This window comes from Octopus sinensis, linkage group LG4, assembly GCF_006345805.1.
Source record: "Octopus sinensis linkage group LG4, ASM634580v1, whole genome shotgun sequence".
NCBI lineage: Eukaryota > Metazoa > Mollusca > Cephalopoda > Octopoda > Octopodidae > Octopus > Octopus sinensis.
The window spans coordinates 111,159,593-111,173,454 of NC_043000.1; the positions used below are offsets into that span (position 1 = coordinate 111,159,593).

General features: G+C 36.7%; 1 protein-coding gene across 2 annotated transcripts in view; it reads right to left on the reverse strand.

Annotated features, from left to right (window-relative positions):
• LOC115210730 (GTP-binding protein ypt5) overlaps positions 1–9,531 on the reverse strand; it is a 30,106-nt gene extending 20,575 nt beyond the window's left edge. Inside the window, exon 1 of one of the 2 annotated variants that reach the window (XM_029779439.2) lies at positions 9,114–9,531. The gene's annotated coding sequence lies outside the window, so the exon portion shown is untranslated. Of the gene's footprint in view, positions 1–3,579; positions 3,599–9,113 lie in introns of those variants that run through there. The other variant, XM_036502340.1, reaches the window with a different exon arrangement.
• Positions 9,532–13,862: the final 4,331 nt, after the last annotated feature.

Genomic DNA, 13,862 nt, shown 5'->3' on the forward strand with positions numbered 1-13,862 from the left:
TCTTTAATTTTTTATTTGTTTCAGTTATTAGACTACGGCCATGCTGGGGCAACACCTTGGAGAGGTTTTAGTCCGACGAATCGACCCCGGCGCTTATTTATTTATTTATTTTTTATTTCGGTATAGTATTTATTGCATTGGTCTGTTTTGCCGAACCGCTAAAGTTACGGAGATATAAACACACCAACACCGGTTGTCAAGCAGCGTGTGTGGTGGGGGTGGGGTGGGGGGCACAAACGCAAAGACACATATATCGGGCTTCGACACAGTTTCCGTTTACCAAATCCATACGGAGACGTAAACATACCAACATCAGTTGTTAATGCTGTAAGGGGAAGCACAAACACAGACACAAAAGTATACACACACACACACACACATATATATATATATATATATATATATACATACATATACACATGTATGTATGACAGGCTTCTTTCAGTTTCCGTCTAACAAATCCATTCACAAGGCTTCATTCGGCCCGAAGATATAGTAGTAGTCACTTGCCCAAGGTGCCACGGTGTGGGACTGAACCTAAAACCACGCGATTGCAAAACGAGTTTCTCCACCACAGTCATACATACACTTGCAGTGTAGAAAAATACCCTTAATTTCCCAACCACATGGATCCGGGTTCAGTCCCACGCACACATAGATAGATAGATAGATAGATAGATAGATAGATAGATAGATAGATAGATAGATAGATAGATAGATAGATAGATAGATACATACATACATACATACATTCGGCCGAAACTGCAGGGATGATCTGGAACTCGACTGACGATAGAAAGCACCGAATGACCCGCCCTTGTTTTTTCCTGTCGTTTTTTTTTGTATCGTCTAACTGTCCGGATATTTTGTTGACTCTTACGTTCTTGTTACATTTTTTTTTTGTTTTGTGTGAGTGTGTCTGTGTATTTGTCCACCTTGGGGCGGACCCAAAGGGAAGGGTCCTAAAGGGCACGTGCCCCACCTCAAGAAAAGACGTGCGCCCTTTTAAATAATGTTATTACACCCTTTTCTCCTGGCATTGTTATTCCCTTCTGACATTGTACTCTCCTTTCGAAAAATTCCTGGGATCGTACCTGCTACCACCGCTTGCCGACCACTATTCGTTTGTTTACGTCCCCATAAATTAGTGTTTCAGTCAAAGTGTACGATAGAATAAGTACCAAACTTTAAAAAAAAGTTTAAGTCCTGGGGTCGATTTGTTCGACTGAAACTTTTACAGGTGGTGCTCCAGCATGGCTGTAATCTATTAATTGAAACAGGTGTAAGCGATAACTGATGACTTAGTATTGTACGCTAATTACGAAAATCACATTAATATTTATTTATTTGAGAAATTAGAAATGAAAAAGTTACGTTCCATTAAAGGCTGAAAGTTTTTGCCAATTCTGGCCAATCAGAAGTGTTCGTTATGGCTTATTTGTTGAAGCAAATAAGAGGAAAACACACGCCAATTCCGATATGTCGTTGATGGAAGCTTCTTGATCGGCTTAGATTAGTAAAAAATTCATTTCTAATGGTTCTTCACTGAATGATTTTCGTTAATTAGGATGCAAAGATAGATCTCTGGGGAAAATTTCAAAAAAAAAAAAAAAATGTGGCGCGGTGAATCAAACGGAAAAGATTCAATGTTGAATTTAGACCAAAAAGTAGGGTTTCTTTATAAAAAGTGCGGATGTCTTTATAAAGGTCCGCACTTGAATCATGGGTCTAACGTTCTGGTTACAGGTATTAAACAAACAAAATGATGGACTGAATATGACCTTCTGATTACTCAGCACAAATCACGTGGTTGTGTGACACTACAAGTCTTGTATTGACGTGGCAAGGGAGTTCACTCCCATATGAAAGGATAATAAATAAATAAGTAAATAAATAAATGAATAAAAAGATAAGACGGTTAGAGGGAGATAAGTGAGACTGTCAGATTACACATTCCGGCAGACGATAAGTCTGGACTGCAAACAACTGAAGAAAGACACCAAGGAGATAGGCATGGCAGCTGAAACCAGCTCAAAGGGGATGCTTGTCAAGAGATCGTAGGTGGAACCCTTCGCAGGCGAGGGTTAATTCGGTCCTCACTGCTCTAATAAGGCGAAGCGTACAAGGTAAGGGACGAAACATTTGTGACCCTGCAGTACCCGCTGACGATACGGACGGGTTTTAGAACAAAAGCTTACAACACCTCTGAGTAACTCCTGCAGATTCGATATACATCTCCGATATTCATTTAACCGTTCACACGTCTGAGTATTAAGTTATTGGGCCTTCATCTACCTGATGGTTTCATAGGGGGTACCGTCGTGACATGCAGCGTGTCTTGGATGGGAGGGGGAATTTTTAAGACCTTGCAGTACCCATCGTTGTTGCAAACAATTGGTCTAGTGGTTAGGGTGTTGCACTGGCGATCACAAGATCAAGCGGTGCGTTGTGTTCTTGAGCCAAAAACTTCATTTCACATTGCACCACACCACTCTGCTGTAAACGACTAATGCTGCTATGGACCATTCAGGGTCAATGTTGGGGTCTTGGTCACTTATACGCTATGAACCCAGGTAACCGGCCCTGTGAACCCTAGCATTTGAGACAGGTAAGTCTTGGGGTCGAAGTTGATGGTGTAGCCTTGGCTCTCCATATCTAACCACAATTGGTCCCTTGGAGACAGGGAGAGGTTAGAAAAATGGTAAGATCCTCAGAATTGAAGAGTGCGCTGCTGCTTGGATGGGTGTAGCTGTGAAACTATCTGAGATAATGGCTAGGGTGTCCGTGGATGGCTATATTTGTGGCCTGTGAGCATAGCTTACGCATGTGTTAGTTCAGTGGGGTATTTCTACAGCCACGAGCCTTCTATTTGTTTTAGTCATTGAACTGCGGCCTTGCTGGGGATCCACCTTGATGTGTTTAGGTGAACAAATCAACCCCAGTTCTTAGGCAAACACAAACACAAAATCGCACGCGCGCGCGCGCACACACACACACACACACATACACATGACAGGTTTCCACGCCGTTTCCATTTGGGTCCGAAGCACTGGGCCCGAAATTGAAGTCCATCGCCTGTTGAATTTATAAATCTATGGTTGCACTCTCCCGTTAATCTGACCTTTTTCACAGAGTGATATACACCAAAACGGCATAACTAATGAACTTTACAAATTCTTTTGTACATCTTTGACTTACAACTGTTTGAGATATGCATTATAGGTCCCTTAACAAATATTATCATCATCGAAGTTCATGCACCATTCGGTACACAGATTCCGATGATGATAGCATTTGTTAAGGTCATTCAATTGCTTCAGTCGATCAATCGACAGATTTATTAAACGGAACCATTAATGCACCTATAATGCATACCAGAAACAGGTGTAAGTCACGGATGCATTAACAATATGTGAAGTTCATTATTCATGTCTTTTCTTTGATATGTGTGTGTGTGTGTATCTATATATATAAAACTGAGAATGTGTGTGTGTCTGTCTGTGTGTGTGTCTGTCTGTATGTGTGCATCACTGACACTCGAGAACAATCCAAGCGATTTCATTCAAATTTTACACATACCTTACTTAGGGTCAATGGAGTGTCGTGGGCCAAACATTTTCAACTTCTTGTCTAATGCGATCCCGGAGCAATCTCTTACGCTGTTGCGGTATTAGGTGTCAAGAGTGAAACAATAACATCTCTATTGTAATGTTATATAATAATTCTGCTTTATATGGTTTCAATTTCAATTACTTTCATTGTGTACATATATATATATATTAGGTTAATATATATGTGGGTGTCTTTTCAGAACATTCTCTGGTTTAAAAAGTCACATCAGATGCCATGATTCTAAGGTGTAGGTACAGGAAGTGTTCTATCTCTGCATAGAGAGTAGACAACCACCATAAACATACACATAAAAGTATATATATAATTTTCTTTTTTTTTTAGAATGCGATAAAAAACCAAGGCTATGAAGATTTTAGAACATTTATAAATAGGTCTTACAGATGTTTCCAGTATATTTATTATATTCCTTCATCGGAGACGCTGTGAGAAAATGGTTAAGCAATAGTTAATTTAGATAAGATATGAAATAGAGAGTGAAGTGGAAGAATGATGTGAGATATGCAGGGATATTGCACTTGTAGATCCATTATTTAAGCAGAATGGTATACATATAAGATTCCAATACCTAACTCTTATAACCTCTATTTAACGGATATAGCCTCCAGCCTTCATCAGGCGTCTTGGGGAAATTTCGAACCTGGGTTCTCATTCCTAAGGTATTTTTCTATGTTATTATTATTATTATCATTATTATTGGGTGAGAGAGCAGTGCATGCCATCAAAGTGACACTGGGGTAAAATATACGAAGCCCAGTATACCCATCTGATAAGGGTACACTAGGCACATTATTATTATTATTGTTGTTGTTGTTGTTATTATTATTATTATTATTATCATTATTATTATTATTATTATTATTATTATTATTATTATTATTATTATTATTATCATTAATGATAATAATAATAATAATAATATCGAAAAATACCTTAGGAATGAGAACCCAGGTTCGAAATTTCCCGAATGGCTGAAACAAGTAAAAGAATAAAAGAATGCCCCCCCACACACACACACACACACACGATCTATTTTTAGAACATTTTGGTCAAGGCGTTTGATGGAATGAGAGAAAGAAGGAGGCTGCAGCGAAGACGAAAGATTCCTGGCAATTCAGAACTCGCCAGAATTTTCAACAGAAGAAGCAGCAGTCGCAGTAGCAACAATAAATACTTGCAACAACAATAGCAACAACAACATCAACGATGCTGCTAATACTCCAAGAACAACAACAGTAAGACAACACTGTTGATGTTCTTTTACTTGTTTCAGACATATGACTGCGGCCATGATGGAGCACCGCCTTTTAGTCGAACAAATGGACGCCAGGACTTATTTTTCGAAAGCCTAGGTACGTATTTTATCGGGCACTTTTGCCAGCATCGGTTGTCAAACGATGGCGGGGTGACAAATAGTCACACACGCGCGCGCACGCACACACACACACACACACACACACATACACACACATATATCATAATGGTATTTTTATATAAGCTTAAATCTTATGGCGACCACCGTGCAATGACGAGGAAAATAGTCTAAGAAAGAGGCATATAAGCCCTCGAAAGAAAAAAAGGCTTTCCTATCCGCGTGGATAGAAAAGCCTTGTGAGTGGATTTGGTAGACGGAAACTGGAAGAAGCCCGTCGTGTATACACACACACACACACATATATATATATATATATATATATATTATATATATATATATATAATATATATATATATATATATATATATATATGTATGTATGTATATATTATGTATGTATATATGTATGTGTGTGTGTGTGTCCCAACATCGCTTGACATTGATGCTGGTGTGTTTACGTCCCCGTAACCTAGCGGTTCGGTACAAGAGACCGATTGAATAAGTACTAGGCTTACAAAGAATAAGTCCTGGGGTCGATTTGGTCGACTAAAGGCGGTGCTCCAGCATGGCCGCAGTCAAAATGACTGAAACGAATAGACGAATAAAGGCTTTGGTCGGCCCGAGGCTATAGTAGAAGACACTTGCCCAAGGTGCCACACAGAGGGACTGAATCCGGAACTATGTGGTTGAGAAGCAAGCTTCTTACCACACAGCCACGCCTGCGTCTGTTAGTTCTTGAAATGTAGTTCTTGAAGTTGTTGAGTAATATTAATTTGGAATTCCGACACAAAGCCAGCAATTTCGGGGTGGCCGATAAATCGACCCCAGTACGCAACTGGTACTTTATTTACCGACCCCGAAAGGATGAAGGACAAAGTCGACCTCGGCGGAATTTGAACTCAGAATGTAAATGCAGACGAAATGCCGATGATGACAGCATTTGTTAAGGAACCGGCGTGCTAACGATTCTTTTCTATTTTAGGCACAAGCCCCAAAATTTGGTGGGGAGGGGGGAGCAGTCGATTAGATCGACGCCAGTACGCAACTGGTACTTAATTTATCGACCCTGAAAGCATGAAAGTCGACCTCGGTGGAATTTGAAGACAGACAAAATAACTATTTCTTTACTACCCACAAGGGCTAAACACAGAGGGGACGAATAAGAACAGACAAACGGATTAAGTCGATTATATCGACCCCAGTGCGTAGCTGGTACTTAATTTATCGACCCTGAAAGCATGAAAGTCGATCTCGGTAGAATTTGAACACAGAACATAAAGACAGACGAAATACCTATTTCTTTACTACCCACAAGGGGCTAAACACAGAGGGGACGAATAAGAAAAGACAAACGGATTAAGTCGATTATATCGATTCCAGTGCGTAACTGGTACTTATTTAATCGACCCCGAAAGGATGAAAGGCAAAGTCGACCACGGCGGAATTTGAACTCACAACGTAACGCAGACAAAATACCGCTAAGCATTTCGCCCGGCGTGCTAACGTTTCTGCCAGCTGTTCGATTTAATTTGTTGAGGAATGCTAACAGAACTTTGTTATTTTGACTGTTATTTACAATAACCAAAACATCCTCGTTACTATTCTGAAGACTTCAAAATTCCGCCGTTTTTGGTAAAGAAATAACTATTTAGTTCGTTTGGAAAACTTTGATTATATTTGTATGTTTATATACAGCACACCCCACTTTCTATGCTTATATATAATACACCCTTAGTTCTATGTTTATATACAGCAAACCTCTCTTTCTGTGTCTATATACAGTATACTTTCTGTTTATATACAGCACACCGCTCTTTCTCTGTTTATATACAGCATATCCTGACTATGTGTTTAGATTTGGAATAGTTACAACTGTATTCAGGTTAGTGTTGTAGCAGCTTGAATTAAAGAACTTTGTGGTGAAGGAGGAATTTTGGGACAGTTGTCCTTCGAAGTCCCATGCCTCCTTTTGGAAAAGAAAAGGGTATGAAAGTCTGAGTGTCAGCATGCAAAATGTGTGCAAAACATTTTAGTAAATTTAGGGGAAAGAATTCGTTGAAGCAGGCCCGGCTGTGTGGTTAGAAGCTAGCTTTGCGACCATATGGTTTTGGGTTTAGTCCCGCTGTGTGGCACTTTGGGCCGACCAAAGACTTGTGAATGGATTTCGTAGATGGAAACTGTATCGAAACCCGATAAGATGTGTGTGTATTTGTCTTCCTACCCACCATCCCACCTCACTGCTTGACAATTGGTTTTAGTTTGTTTACATCTCTGTAACTTAGCAGTTCGGCAAATGAGACCAATACAATAAATATCAGACTGGGGTCGATTTGTTTGTCTAAGCCCTTCAAGATGGTGCCCCAGCATGGCCGTAGACCAATGACTGAAACAAGTAAAAATTGCTTAAAAAAAAATTTGATAAGCATATTTTCCGTTTGATGTAAAACTGAAATACTAAAAAAGCAACGAAGGTTTTTTCCTTTCTTGTGTGGAATAGGTCTTCGAAGGTCTGCTAGTCCCAAAAAACTCCATCAGAATGGCGAAGGGACGTGCTGCGCTACATGATGCCCCTGAACTTTAAGGCTCTTTCGCAACAAAATTAAAACTACGCGCTATTTTGGCGGTGACGTTATCTCTCGTATGTGGGCGTTCCTAACTAGTATTTGCAGGGTGCATTGTTCGACGCACAGTCATATATAATAATATCTAAACCAGGAGATTGTGAGAGTATCACCATTTACTTCACAAATTTTCAAACCTAATGAGAGAGGAATAAGTTAAGGGACCCTGTAGAGGTGGTCACCCCGCTAGAAATAGCAGCCAAATAGCATTCAACTCTTATTCTTAATGCTTAAGATAAAGATATATTACATGATATTGTCCCAATATTACCCAGATAAAAAAACACAAGATGGTCACGGCTGGAATGTGCTTGGATCGAGCTAACCTGTGGCTAAACAGCTACAAAACCACAACAAAGACAACAGCGACGTCGAACGTACGAACCAACTTAGTTTTCCTCTGTATAAATATTTATCAATTTCCCCCCTAAAAAAAACCGAATCCTAAGCCCTACCCCCACGCCCCAGCACCTTAAAAAAACATTGAAGCACATTTTATAAGAAAAAATATTTGAAATATTTCTCTAAATAACTCTAGAAAACGGAACGTCGGGCAACAGGTGGGAGGGGGTAGCTCTGTTATCGGCCTGCGAGAAATAGCAGCCAAATCCCACTCGAATCACTATCAGCTGTTGGAAATAAATAAAAACAATATGATGTCATGAACAAAGGAGTCCTTGATAGAGGTCATTCGGTCTGCTAGAAGCAGCAGTCAAACCTCAGGCTTATTGCTATACGTGTATAGGTATGTATGTTCATAGATAGATAGATGGATATAGATAGATAGATAGATAGATAGATAGATAGATAGATAGATAGATAGATAGATAGATAGATGATAGATAGATAGATAGATAGATAGATAGATGGATAATAGATAGATGGATTATATATATATATATATATATATATATATATATATATATATATATATATATATATAGATGATAGATAGATAGATAGATAGATAGATAGATAGATAGATAGATGATAGATAGATAGATAGATAGATAGATAGATAGATAGATAGATGGATATATAGATAGATGGATATATAGATAGATGGATATATAGATAGATGGACAGACAGACAGACAGACAGACAGACAGATAGATAGATAGATAGATAGATAGATAGATAGATAGATAGATAGATAGATAGATAGATAGATAGATAGATAGATAGATAGATGTACGTATGAACGTTAATGGGTGGGCGGGTGTGTATGTGTGTGTATATATATACGTATATATTTGTCTGTATGCGTATACATACATATACAAACTTTATATAAACACACATGCGTATACAGGATTGTTCGGGCGTGTATATAAAAGGGATGGTCTCGGCTGGAATGTTTTCGATCAGCATTAACTCAAGGCTAAAAAGCAAGCACGAGATAATCATAAGACCAGAATATTATACCAAATATTACACCAAGGAAGCATAAACAACAACAAAACAACAACAGTTATATATCAACTTACTTTCGAATCAGTCCGATAATGCGTATACATTCATATATATATATGTATAATTGTGCGTATATAGTTGTGTATTAGATAAAGCAGGGGTTTGTTACGGCATGGTTTTGATGGAGATTGTCAAACTTGTCGACTTTGCTTCATACAGAACTTCCAGTTGTGAATAAAAATCGATTCTGGACTGTGGTAAACAATAGCTTGAAGTTGATGGGAGATGAACCATCGCTGGGAGTGGAGCTGGCAGTGCGGAGAAGTGAGCTCACCTCGATAGTTTTCTCATAGGGGGAAATTTTAGAGTTGTAATAAACATTTGTATAATGAGGTCAGTGATTCATATGATGGTGGTGGTGGTGGTGGTGGTGGTGGTGGCGGCGGCGGTGCTGATAGTGTTACTGGGTAACAGCGGATAGCCGCTGCTTGCCTGCCTCTCTGCCGCAATGTTAGAGCACTCTTCCTTCCCCTCCTCCTCTCTATCTCTATATCTCTGTGTCTCTCTTTTTTGTATCTATCTGTCTGTCTGTTGGTCGGTCGGTCGGGCTTTTCTGCTTGTCTTTTCTGTCTGCTTTGTATATATGTATCTATCTATGTATCAGTCTATCTGTCTGTCTATGTATGTATGTATGTATGTATGTATGTATGTATGTATGTACGTACGTATATCTATATCTATCTATCTATCTATCTATCTATCTATCTATCTATCTATCTATCTATCTATCTATCTATCTATCTATCTATTTATCCATCTATCTATCTGAGTATATGTATTTATGTCTATCTATCTATCTGTGTCTGTCAGTCTATCATTCTGTGTTTATCTTTTATTGTTTTTTACTTGTTTCTGTGATTGGACTGTGGCCATGCTGGGGCATCGTCTTGAAGAGTTTTATTTAAACAAATCGACCTCCAGGACTTACATTTTTAAAGCCTGGTACTCCTCTATCAGTCTCTTAAGCTGAATCACTGAGTTACGGGGACGTGAACAAACTAACACGGGTTGTACAGCGGAGGGGGAGATGAAGGCAAACTCCAGACACACACACACACACACACATCTATCTATCTAGCTAGCTAGGTAGCTATCTGCCTATATATATATATATATATATGAGAATTCACAAAAAAAACAAAAGACGAAGACAGGTGGTGTAGACAACAAATTGATGTATTAGTATAACGCTCAGGAAGTGAAAAGTCTTTAACGTTTCGAGCCTACGCTCTTCTACAGAAAGGAACACAGAAAGAAACAAGGAGAGAAAATAAAGAATGTCTAGTGGCTAGCGATCTACCATGGCGAATGCCGGACAGAAGGGTCACACAGGAGAGCTAGGGAAAAGGGGATATATATGTGTGTGTGTGTGTGTGTGTGTACGCTTTATTAAAAGGCAGCAAAAATATCTCTAAAATTGTTACTCAGAGTTTCACGTTCCCGTTCGTCGGACAGTTGAATTAGGTACTTAAGTTAAAGCACCAAGTCAGTCCGGTATTATCTGGCATCATTTCATTTTCTCTTCTTGTTTTCATTTTCTCTTCCTCTTTCTTTCCTTTTTTTCTCACCTTTTCCTTTTCACCTCTCTCCTCATTTTAACATACACATCTCTTCTCCCTCCTCTATCCACTTAATACTACCACTACATTCCTAATATCCCAGAAAGAGCTGTAAGACTAACTTTCTCTTTATAAATGTCCTGAAAATTCCACACAGCCTTGGTTTTGTCGTCTCATTCTATTTAACATCTATATACATACATACATACATACATACATACATACATACATACATACATACATACATACCAACAATTGAGGGTAAAATTAATTAATTAATCAATTTCACCAAGTGTTCAGTAAAAGGACCATTTAAGGCGAATTCAAAATATTACATTATATAATTAGGGCTTAGTAAAATAAATTACTTTGCCACATACTGAACTTAGTAGAAATAGCAGCCAAAAAAATTTTTTCTTAGCATTCTACTACTTAAAGAAAATTTCTCTCAGATAATGTTTACTCCAGACAGCTCACGAAGGTTTGGGGGTAAATACAGAAAAATATCACAAGTACGTAGATCGTTTGAGTACGTCAACGTTTCAAGATTAGCCAAATAAAATCAGCATTTCTTTCGTCAGCTCAAAATTTCTTAATTTGGATTTGGAAACACTAAAAAGCAGGAACTTTACCTATCATCGAACTTGTCGCTTCAGATGAACCACTCCAACTAACAGTGTCGTAGAATGCTAAGAAAAAATTTTTTTGGCTGCTATTTCTACTAAGTTCAGTATGTGGCAAAGTAATTTATTTTACTAAGCCCTAATTATATAATATATATATATATATATATATAGCAAAGTCATTTTATTCCACAGGGGTAGAAATAGAAAAAATAGAAGTTGAAAATGCAATGAAAATAGTTAAAATATTTTTTATTAAAACATTTAAAGCTTTAACTGGTTTCACAGTTTACACTGATTTTCAAAAAGTTCAGTAGAAAGACAGGTTTTTTTCTCGTAGCTGACTTGCTTCTGACTAGTGTTTGAAGTTTGCCCTATTTTTGTAGGGAGTTCATGACTCAGATTAATATATGTTTTGAATAGGATATGATCAGTAGCGCATAGTCACATGAGTGGTTAAAATTGTTTTGCACGTCCTCCGCTACGTCCGTGTGTTAGTATCTAGTAACAATGTTTGGTGTCGTGAGCTAAGTTTGACACGGTTGACTGAACATGTCCAAACAAACAATGGTCCGAATATTTCCTTTCAAGTGTTTGTAGAGAACGAAGTCTGTGCGTTAGTGTCAAGTGACAGTATATTTTGCGCCTAAAATGAAGGCCGACACGGTTGAGTGAAAATATTTATTTACAGTCAAGTCACTCTAAATTTAATCGGCCAGGTGAGAGAGTGGACAGGTGTCGTTTGTATGTGGTCCAGTGGTTAATGTTTAGGTTGATAGCTGTGTAGGTTCCTCACCGTAAGTGACAGAATGAGTTTTGAGTTTGAATAGTTGTGTCTGGTTTGTTAACGTTTGGTAAGTCTTGGTTTCTACTTTTGTATCAAAGTATTTTCTTTGTTTATCGGTGTTTCATCTGTGCTATTCGCTGAACAAATTCCAGGTCTTCCCACTCTACCAATGTTCAGTGAATAAACAAAGAAAGAAAATCTTTAAATATAACAATAGAAAATATTTTAACTATTCTAATTGCATTCTCATCTTCTATTTTTCCTGTCAATCGCCATATTGGACCGCTGAACTCTACACAGTTATTCTCTCTCCGAGTTTTTTCACCCCATTCTCTCTCTCTCTCTCTTTCTCCCCCCTCTCTCTTTGTTTCCTTTTATTCCTTTCAGTCGTAGAGTGTAGGCTCGAAGCGTAAAAGACTTTTCCATTTTTCCAGAGCGTCAAACTAATTCACTTGCTTATTGTTCCTACACCTGTCTTCATCCTTTTTTTTTGCAAATTTGAACTATATATACATATATATAGATATAATATATATATATATATATATATAATATATATATATATATATATATATATATATATATATATATATATATATTTAAGTAGGTGAATGAATTATCCTAGTATTGATACTTCGGTTAACCGATACCTGGGTAGCAAATTCACGTCAGAAAATACGGTTGAAGCTACATGCCAAAGGTAGAAACTCCGTGTTCTTGTGCGGTAATTTGTTGTGTAATATTAAATGAATAAAAGAATGGAGTCGAACGAGGATTTTAACACAATTCCTTTAATTTCAACACATGTTTCGAAGAGTATATTTCTTAATTCTGAAGAATAAGTGCATTATGCCGTCTTCTCATCAGGAAAGTCAAGGAAAATCAATCAGCCTCCAGACGGACAAAAAAATTTTCTATGGCTTGCTACATATTGACCACAGTGATAATGACTGATTTTCATATTTTCATAAATTCCTCTTCCAAACATATTTGATGTCATTGCTTTTAACGGATTTTTAAAATCACTCATTACCACTGTGGTCAAAATAGTGGTTTTGTCTCTAATAATATTATATTATATGTTATATATATATATGATGTATGATATGTATATCTATATGTATATATATATATATATATGTATATATAGGATATTATAGATATGTATATATATTATATGTATATTATTATATGTATATATATGTATGTATATATATGTATATGTATATATGTATATATATATGTATATATATATGTATATATATATGTATATATATATGTATGTATGTAGATATATATATATATGTATATATGTATATATATATGTATATATGTATATAATATATATGTATATATATATATGTATTATATATATGTACCTATATATATGTGTATATATATATGTATATATATATATGTAATATATATATGTATATATATGTATATAATTATATTATGTATATATATATATGTATATATATATATGTATATATATATATATATGTATATATATGTATATGTATATATATATGTATATATATTATATGTGTAATATATATATATATATGTGTAATATATATATATATATATTATATATATAATATATATGTATAATTTAATATGAGGATTATATCGATATTTAAGTGTCGAAATTATCAAGTGGCCAGCATGAAAGAATACCTTACAAAGGTAAGAAAATTTTTAACAATTAAAAATGAGGGTGTCTAAAAGACACCACATGCCGAAATAGCAGACGAAACTCTGACTATAAAACCACGTTAAATGTTCATATCG